The sequence below is a fragment of the Pelobates fuscus genome, chromosome 8 (assembly GCF_036172605.1).
Source record: "Pelobates fuscus isolate aPelFus1 chromosome 8, aPelFus1.pri, whole genome shotgun sequence".
NCBI classification, from domain to species: domain Eukaryota; kingdom Metazoa; phylum Chordata; class Amphibia; order Anura; family Pelobatidae; genus Pelobates; species Pelobates fuscus.
In genome coordinates, this window is record NC_086324.1 from 70,174,981 (window position 1) to 70,184,551 (window position 9,571).

Sequence of the window (9,571 nt, forward strand, 5' to 3'; positions counted from 1 at the left end):
AATGTGCTCTGTGTGCGATACTCTGTGTGCGATACGCTGTGCGTATCGCACACAGAACACATTATGTATCTGTATTACGCACAGCGTATCGCACACAGAACACATTATGTATCTGTATTACGCCCAGCGTATCGCACACAGAACACATTATGTATCTGTATTACGCCCAGCGTATCACACACAGAGCACATTATGTATCTGTATTATGCACAGCGTATCGCACACAGAGCACATTATGTATCTGTACACTAGAGACACAGAGACATGGGGACACAGACACTAGGAGACATGGGACACTGAGACATTTGGGGACACTAAGACACTAGGGACACTGGGAGACATAGGGACACTGAGACACTAGGGACACAGAGACATGGGGACACAGACACTGGGAGACATGGGGACACTGGCTGGGAGACATGGTGACACTGGGAGACAGTGTCTCCGTGTTCCAATGTGTATCACAATGTCCCTATGTCTCACAGCATCCCCATGTGTCTCAGTATCCCCATGTCTCACAGTGTCCCCTAGTGTCTAAGTGTCCCCATGTTTCCCAGTGTCCCTAAGTGTCTCAGTGTCCCCAAGTGTCTCAGTGTCCCCATGTGTCCCTTAGTGTCTCAGTGTCCCCATGTTTCCCTGCTGCCTTTCCCCTCATCCGTCACTTCCCTGAGCTGTAGTCTGTCTCTGCAGGCTGGGAGCTGCTGTCTGAACTCTCCGTGCTGTGTAGCTGCTCCCCCGCGGATTAGTGAGTAGAGAGAGGCAGGGAGGGATATGCTGTAACTTCCTATCCCTGCCTCTCCCCAAACACAGTGACCCCTACTGGCTGGTGCTGGTATTGCAGAGTAATCTCCGTTTATACTGAGAAAAATTATCTGCATTTGTATTGCGGTATTACTGCAGTACCGGCACTGCCATGCAGCCTCAAATACCATCTGTGCCGGTAAAATACCAGTCAGGTGGCAAACCTAAGAGTAGTGTGTAAAAAAAAAAAAAGTACAAAAAAAATATATACTTTTTTTTTTTTTTTTTTTTTTTAAATTCTTTATTTTTCTGTGCTCAGTTGTACAATTCAAATTACATTCAGCATTTCTTGAAATCGTCAGTTTACAGTAAGTCAACAGTAGTGAGTATACTCCCAGTGTTTGGGGTTAGTGTCTAGCTATTTCTGTGAAATGCGTTGGACTAGCACTTTTTATTATGAGCATGGTTGAAGACAAACCTGGAGCTGGTTAGATTTCTGCAGGCTAGTGGTTGGTTGTGTTGCGCTCCCGGTGTACTACAGGCGTAGGGTGTGAGGTAAACTCCTGTGTGTTACATGAAAGTGTTAAGCTGTGCAGGGGCTTACGCATGTGCGTGATCTCAGGATGGTTTCATGTGTGTATCAGGTGCCAGGCTATGTGTACCTTCTGGGTACTATGTGTGTTGTGTTATGCGTGCTTGTGTGGACGTCGGTCCGTTGGGTGCCTTCTCACAGTCTGGCACTCTCAGTGTGGCCCCTGACCTAAGGGGGTGGCGGGGGGGGGGGGGGTATGTAATACGCCTCTCTTTGCTGTGTTGCCTGCGGTTTGGAGGCCGGTGTACAGCTCCCATTGTGTTTGGGTGGTGTAGTGCCTGTCTCCGGTATTGTGGTGAGATATCTGCATGTATGTGCATGGAGATAAGAGTAATTGGTAGTAATAGTAATAAGAGTAAATGGTAAGAAAAGGAAAAGAACAAAAAATAATGGTTAAGCATGGAGATCTATCTTTCTAGATTCTGAATCGGTTTGAGTGAACGTTCAGGCTGGTCGTCAGTCCGTGTTGGTTTCTAGGCCTTGGCACAGGCTGGAGGCTCAGAGGTCAGGCCGATACAGTCCCAGGTTTAAGTCCGGTATGCGGGCGCTGTGGGTGGTCCGTCGCTTGTTCAGTTGAGGTGCCGGCCGTAGGGTCCCAGGTTACGGTGTCGTCCGTAGTAGACGGTCGATTCAGTTGTAGTCCCACTGCAGATAGGAAGGCTGTGAGTGGTCCCAGCGTGATGGACAAGTAAAGAGCCGGTGGTACCCCATCTATATGGTTTGTTTGCGTTACGTAGGGCAGCGGTTACTGGGCCGAAGGATTTGCGTCTAAGCAAGGTGGCTCTGGTGAGGTCTTGGAAAAATAATAGCTGAGCTCCTTCAAATGCCAGTGGCGTTTTGCCTTTCAGGGCTACCATTATTTGTATCTTGTCATGTATGGTGACGCACCGCAGGATGACATCCCTTGGGGTGTCTGATGGGGTGCGGGCCGTGCCTGTCACACGGTATATCCCATCCAGTATAATCTTTTTAGCTGCTGGCTGCGACAGGATCGTTGTTAGGAGACGTCGTATGTAGTGCGGCAGTTCTTCAGTGGTGATGGTGTTGGGTATGCCGCGGATCTTTATATGTGTGCGGCGTTGCCTGTCTTCAAGGGACATTATTTGGGTTGCTAGTACGTGTTGTTCCACGTGCAGTTGTTGGACTGAGTTTTGCAGGATGGTTATGGTGTTTTGGACTCCCCCTATGTCCCTTTCTGTATTTGTGACCCGGTCTGTAACTTGTTGTATATCCCTTTTAATCAGGGCTACATCTGCAGCCAGCAGTTTCTGGATGTCTGCTAGGAGGGCTTTTAGGTCCCCTTTAGTGGTGGGGGCTGAGTCCTCTGGCGAGGCTGGGGGTTTTGTGGGTTCCCCCTGAGGGTTTAATCTGTGTGGGGTCCCCTCTCCCTCTGTCACCTGGGCTGGGGTCATATTTGGCGGGGGATCCGCATGTACTGGCGTGGTCTGCGCCGGCCGCAGCAGCATTTGCCCAATGTCCCTGCTTTGGGGGTGATCACTGGTCGTGGGTTTGGGGGTGCGTCTGCCCATGTTTGGTGCTGCCTGTAGGGGGTAGTCTGAGTACTCACTGCCTGCTCTCTGTCCGCCGAGGAGTGACTCGAGGCCGAGGAGTGGCGAGGTGTGGTAGGCCGCGGTTTTGCGCCGCTGCCTGGGTTGCTTGGCGGCGTGAAAAAAAGGCATCGGACTGTTCGTCTCGATGTTGTGGTGCCGGTCCTGTGCTCTGTTTGAGTGGATGGCCCCAACGGAGGGAGATATCTGCCGGATTGCGATCGGCACTCGAGGAGCTAGGGAAGATGGCGTCTGTTCAGGTTGGTCGTCAGGCTCCGCCCCCCATACTTTTTTTTTTATGTGCCTATTCCATGGGCCTGGAGCTGCAGCTCCATCAGCCCCTATGTTAATCCGGCCTGGCGAGGGGGTACTGGCCTTTAAGATGTTGTGGACTGTAATCAGGGCCGGACTGGCCCACCGGGATACCGGGAAATTTCCCGGTGGGCCGTCGGCACCTGGGGCCGGGCAGACACCTGGATCTGCTGGCGGCCGCTGGGGAAGGTCTGCTGGCGGCCGCTGGGGGAGGTCTGCTGGCAGCCGCATGTGAAGCTGTGCTGTGCTGGCTCTGCTCCCCAGCGTGCAGCTTAATGAGACCGCGGCTGGAATATGACGTCATATTCCGGCCGCGGTCTCATTCAGCAGTGCGCGAAGGCGGGAGAGCAGAGCCAGCACAGCACAGCTTCACATGCGGCCGCCAGCAGACCTCCCCCAGCGGCCGCCAGACTCCAGCACAAGTCCCCCAGCGGCCGCCAGCACAGTCAGCAGTCTGCACTGCACGGCCCCCTGGCAGCCAGGTAGGAGTAATGTGTGTTATGGTCTGTCTGTCTGTTATGGTCTGTCTGTCTATCTGTCATGGTGTCTGTATGGTGTGTGTGTCTGTCTGTATGGTGTGTGTGTGTCTGTCTGTGTCATGGTGTGTGTGTGTGTGTCTGTCTGTCCGTCATGGTGTGTGTGTGTGTCTGTCTTTGTCATGGTGTGTGTGTGTGTGTCTGTCTGTCCATCATGGTGTGTGTCTGTCTGTCTGTCCGTCATGGTGTGTGTCTGTATGTCTGTCCGTCATGGTGTGTGTGTGTGTGTGTCTGTCTGTCCATCATGGTGTGTGTGTGTCTGTCCGTCATGGTGTGTGTGTCTGTCCGTCATGGTGTGTGTGTGTGTCTGTCCGTCATGGTGTGTGTGTCTGTCTGTCTGTCCATCATGGTGTGTGTGTCTGTCCGTCATGGTGTGTGTGTCTGTCCGTCATGGTGTGTGTGTGTCTGTCCGTCATGGTGTGTATGTCTGTCTGTCCGTCATGGTGTGTGTGTGTGTGTGTGTGTCTGTCTGTCCGTCATGGTGTGTGTGTGGGTGTCTGTCCGTCATGGTGTGTGTCTGTCTGTCCGTCATGGTGTGTGTCTCTGTCTGTCCGTCATAGTGTGTGTGTGTGTGTCTGTCTGTCCGTCATGGTGTGTGTGTGTGTCTGTCTGTCCGTCATGGTGTGTGTGTCTGTCTGTGTCATGGTGTGTGTGTGTGTCTGCCTGTGTCATGGTGTGTGTGTCTGCCCGTCATGGGATGTGTGTCATGGTGTGTGTGTGGTTCTGTCTGTGTCATGGTGTGTGTGTGTGTGTCATGGTATATGTGTGTTTCTGTGTCTGTCATGGTGTATATGTGTGTTTTAAAAATAATGTTTTTGCTCACCTTTTTTTCCCCCACGTAGTGTGCTGGTCTCCCCTCGACTGGCCCTGCCTCTATGGCTAAGATCATCAAGCTTGATGATCTCAGCCAATCCAATGCTTTGCCATAGGATTGGCTGCAAAACACTACACCCATTGAATCAATGTATCTCTATGGGGAATGTTCAGCGCCTCCAGAGTGTGGAGGCCCTGAATGTAGGTGCAATGACACAGGAAGCACCTCTAGTGACCGTCTGAGTGACTGTCACTAGCGGTGTCACTTTGAAGCAATGTAAACACTGCCTTTTCTCTGAAAAGTCAGTGTTTACGTTGAAAACCTGTAGAGACATGCTATAGACACCAGTACCACTAGATTAAGCTGTGTGTGTGTGTGTGTGTGTGCGCGCGTCTGCAACTGAGTGAGCTTGCTTGCATGTGTGTGCCTGCTAGTGAGTGAGCTTGTGTTATTATGTCAATGAGCTGATGTATATCAGTGAGATTGTTTGTCTATGAGGCTGTGTATCAATGAGCTTGCATGTGTCAGTAAGATTGTCTGTGTCTGCATGTGAGTATGCTTACTGTATAATTAAATGTTTTACTCTGAAAGGACCAATATTTTATATTAGAGATATATATATATATATATATATATATATATTACTCAATCATCTATCATCTGGGGTGGTAAGATATAGCCTTACATATTACATACGGCAATATATGTCGCAATGACATGGGGCTGGCATAAATTTTTTTTCCAGGGCTGCTTTGTATCCCCAGTCCGGCCCTGACTGTAATTCCCATGATTATATTCCTAGTTTAACCCGAATCGCCCTCATCCCAAACTACCCTTGAACCTACATTACAGGTACACTGACATACCCCCCCATTATTATAGCTGTAGGGTTCAGCATTCTAAATGGAACTGTAATGCTGCTCGGTCTTCTTAAAGAGGTGGCATTATAGTGACACTATAATGATTGTGACATTTTTGAGTCCACTTTAAAATGTCAGCATTTTAAAAGGGAATCCTCTGTATATAATACAGATATAGCAGTGCAGATACAACCAATGCTCTGTGTATACGGCACATACAGAGATACTGTATGTATCTAGCCCTTGTTCACCATTTGCATTCACTGTGTCCCTGCTCACTATCTGTCTGCGGAGGGATGGCTGTGTGGGAGGTGGTGCCTGATGTCCTGTCACACGAGGCATGTTGGAACACAAACCTGCATAATTGAGTAATCAGCAGCATCTAATTGGGTGCCATAATTAATTTATTGTTGTGTAAGCAGGAACGATTCCTGAGTGATTCTCTGCATAGTCCCTGACACATTACCTCAGCAGCTGGAATCCACAGTGTTCAGGAACGTATCACTAACCTACTGTGCGTGTGCGTGTGTGTGTAACTGGTATAATATATGTAATGTGTATCCAGGAGATATTGGAAACTGTTTATGTATGAAAATAATGTCTGAACGTCATGGACGTTGCAGTTCAACAGCAGCTTTGGATTGCATGAAGCATTCACTAATATAGCTCCTTGTGGGGCAACAACATCATATTTAACCCCTTAAGGACCAAACTTCTGGAATAAAAGGTAATCATGACATGTCTCACATGTCATGTGTCCTTAAGGGGTTAATGCCCAGTGTGACATTGTGTTTTGCGTCAAAATCAGAAGATGCTTGGTGTCAGTGAGATTGGAACGTGAGTGTACTGTGTTTTAATAAGCAGATGTTTAACATCCAAATGTGGGTCACTGTCACCATACTGCCCAAACGCTATCCGAGAATCATAGGAGCTGTAGTTGGCAAATATCTAACGTCGGGTTAGCCATCACGAGGCTGCAGATCACTGATGTTAGACTTGTGCATAGCTAAAAAACTATTTTATGCCAAATTAATTCAGCTATTTTTTTTTTTTTTTATTCCTTCAAATGAATTTCGTCAATGCAACGGTTCGTCTTATCTGAATTATAGCCATGCATTCAATTCAAGGAAATGGATTCGGCCGCACAAAAAGGGGTGAATAATTAGCCTATTAATGTGCTGCAAAAAATATACACATTTATTTGTGTATTTTTATATATATATATATATATATATTACTCTTTCTTTCTCCTCTAACCATCAATCATCACTCTTTTAGGCACAACATATAGAAAACCAAATCACTAAGTAAACAAATCTATTCAGCTGTTGTCTGTGTCATTTTTTTCTCAATATGACTATATAGCATTTTAAAGTTACTGAATTTGGACAACCCACCAGTCGGCCAAAATTTGGATGTATTACAATTACACATAAGCTTAATCTATATTGCCTACATTTTGCCATTTGGATTTTGGTTCTGGTAGAATATGGAGTATATAAGATTTCCATGACTTCCAGACATTAAATCTGACATACATTTACAAGAACACAATGTTATGATTATCCTAACAACAGTTGCAGTTTTTTTTTTTGTAATTTAATTTTGTATGTATTGCATGATTACCGTATTTGGGAACCAGAGAACAAGGTCTCTGCAGTACACCACTTATCTTTTCTGCTTTGAAGCTCTGACACCATACATTCCAATTGTTTTGGTATCCCTGCAATTCTATTGTGATTAAAAACCTGTGATGAAAGGCAAACTGGTCACTTTCTTTAAACATTGAGGGCGGGATTTTTATTAAAGGTAAAGGGAAAGGGTAAGGGTCCTGAGTTTTTTGTTGTTTTTTGTCCACTGAATTGTCTTCCCATGATTGTCTTAGTAAATGACTTGGGAGGAAACCTCAGAGCTGTGAAATGTGAAGGGTTCTTGGCTGAGTAGAAAAGTAATTTAGAACGGCTTGCCATTTGATATACTTTATACGTCATTGCACTTCTCAAGAGTCAAAAGGCACATTATATTTTTCTCAAGTTAAATATCGCAAAATCATGTAACTTTGAAGGTATTGCTTGTCAGTTAAGTATCTGTGGACTACAACTCTCAATACATGCAATTGGCCTCAACTCCCATTACATGTATGTACGCTAGAGTACATTTTGATTTACATTGTGATCTATTTTCAGATCCTCGTCATCTTGTGTATCTGTTCATCTTAATTTGTTTATCATTTATTTGCTGTTTTATATTCATATTTTACAGTGCTTGGAAAAATATTGGTGCTATGTTATTATTAATTATTATTATTATCATTATCATAAGTAATAAAACATTCAACAGATAATTAACCATAGCATTCATATATTGCTCATTAAGATGAAGTTCATAGATTTGATTAGAGAGGATATATAGAGATATATTGATTTTTTAATTGATAAATCGGATTATAGATTGTGTCTGTCTGTCTTGTAATCATTCTAGCCGTAGGAAGGAATGTTAAAGTAGTATTAGTGGTACCCACTCACTCCTTAGCTTCATCTCAATTCCAAAGCAGACATTAGCAATAAACTGCCTCCTTAATCTATCTCCCTTCCTCCTTTCCTCAAGATCTCATCTGCTACTTGATGGCAAGCTGAACAGAATGAGTAGTTTGCATCATGACAGCCAGAAAAATAAGTGTCCTCTTAATGAGCTCATTAACTTCCACTTTATTAACTAGACTTTCCCTTCAGTTTGTGTGCTGGGGAGCAGTTCCATCTTCTCACTTCAGAATGGTCTGTTTCCTTATTGCACAAATTCTAGCAATCTCTACATTGAGATTGCAAATTCAGTGCCATACACAAAAAAACTGCTTGTTTGTTTGTGTTTATTATTTTTGTAACATTTTTTTCCTAACTATTTATTTCCTTATGTTACAGTGTGTGTGTCAGTGGTGTATCCTGGTTTTGTGCCCCCCCAGCCTCCTTACCTTTGAGAATGCTGGGGAGGGGGAGGGGGGGGGGTGGTCTCCCTTTCCCTGGGGGTTCAGTGGCTGCTGGTCGGTCGGGTGGGCGGCGCTGGCAAGAGAGCACTTTCCCCTGAGCGCTCTGCTCAGCTCCCTTGCGCGCCGCAGAGTGATGCCGGGAGCCGGAATATGATGTCATTTTCCGGCTCCCGGCATCACTCTGCGGTGCGCGAGGGAGCTGAGCAGAGTGCTCCCTCGCCAGCGCCGCGGCTAAAACGTCCCTGGTGTGTGTGTGTGTAAACCACTCATGGACAGCTGTTTCGTTGTTAATGCAAATTATCAGCATGAGGTTGGTTATGGTACAAATCATCAGCATGAGGTTGGTTACTGGTTTGCTATTGAGGCTTGGTAGTGCTTGGAAAGCAATAACTAAAAAGGTTATGGTGGGGGAAATTGTGATTGAAAACCCCTTCCACCTGAAGTCTGTGGATAGTTTATACAATGTTAAACAAAAATCTGCACACCAGTCAAGCCATAAGATTTGCTTTTCTCACAGAAATCCCAAATCTGCAGTGATGTTACTACCGCAAAGGATTCTTGTCAATAGAAATATATATTTATATATTATATTAAATGCATTTACAACACACATGCACATGGTGTGTGTTCAATTTGTACAATTTGAGTGTTGAATCTGTGGGTGCTTTCCAAACATACAATCCATAATGAAAATATTCTAGGAAAACACAAAAAATTAAGTACATTCTTCTTTTGCTGGTTGTATGTGTTTGTTTAGGGCATAACACCCTTATTTGGTTAGAAATGAGAAAACTCTGGTTCATGATTGTGTCTTCAGATTGATTAAGTACATTGTAAAGAGATATCTAGTACATATTACCTGACTATGACATTATATTTATGGTACTGTAGGCTTGCACTGTAATGACAAAAAACATTTTTTTAAAACTTAAGTAAATTATAGACCTGTTTTCCCAAAGATTTTGCATAGTTGTTACTTTTAAAGGGGCAGAAAGGTCAAGCAAAGATACATTTCTTATTTAGAATGCTGTATCATTAAAAAACAAACAAAAAGAAACCCCCCATTTATTTACATATATGCATTGTTGTATTCCTTTTTTTCCCCCTTACACTTCCATGGGCTATTTTGGGTACTCCTTATTCTTCGATCCTCTACTAGAGGCCTGGTAGATGGCTCATATTTACT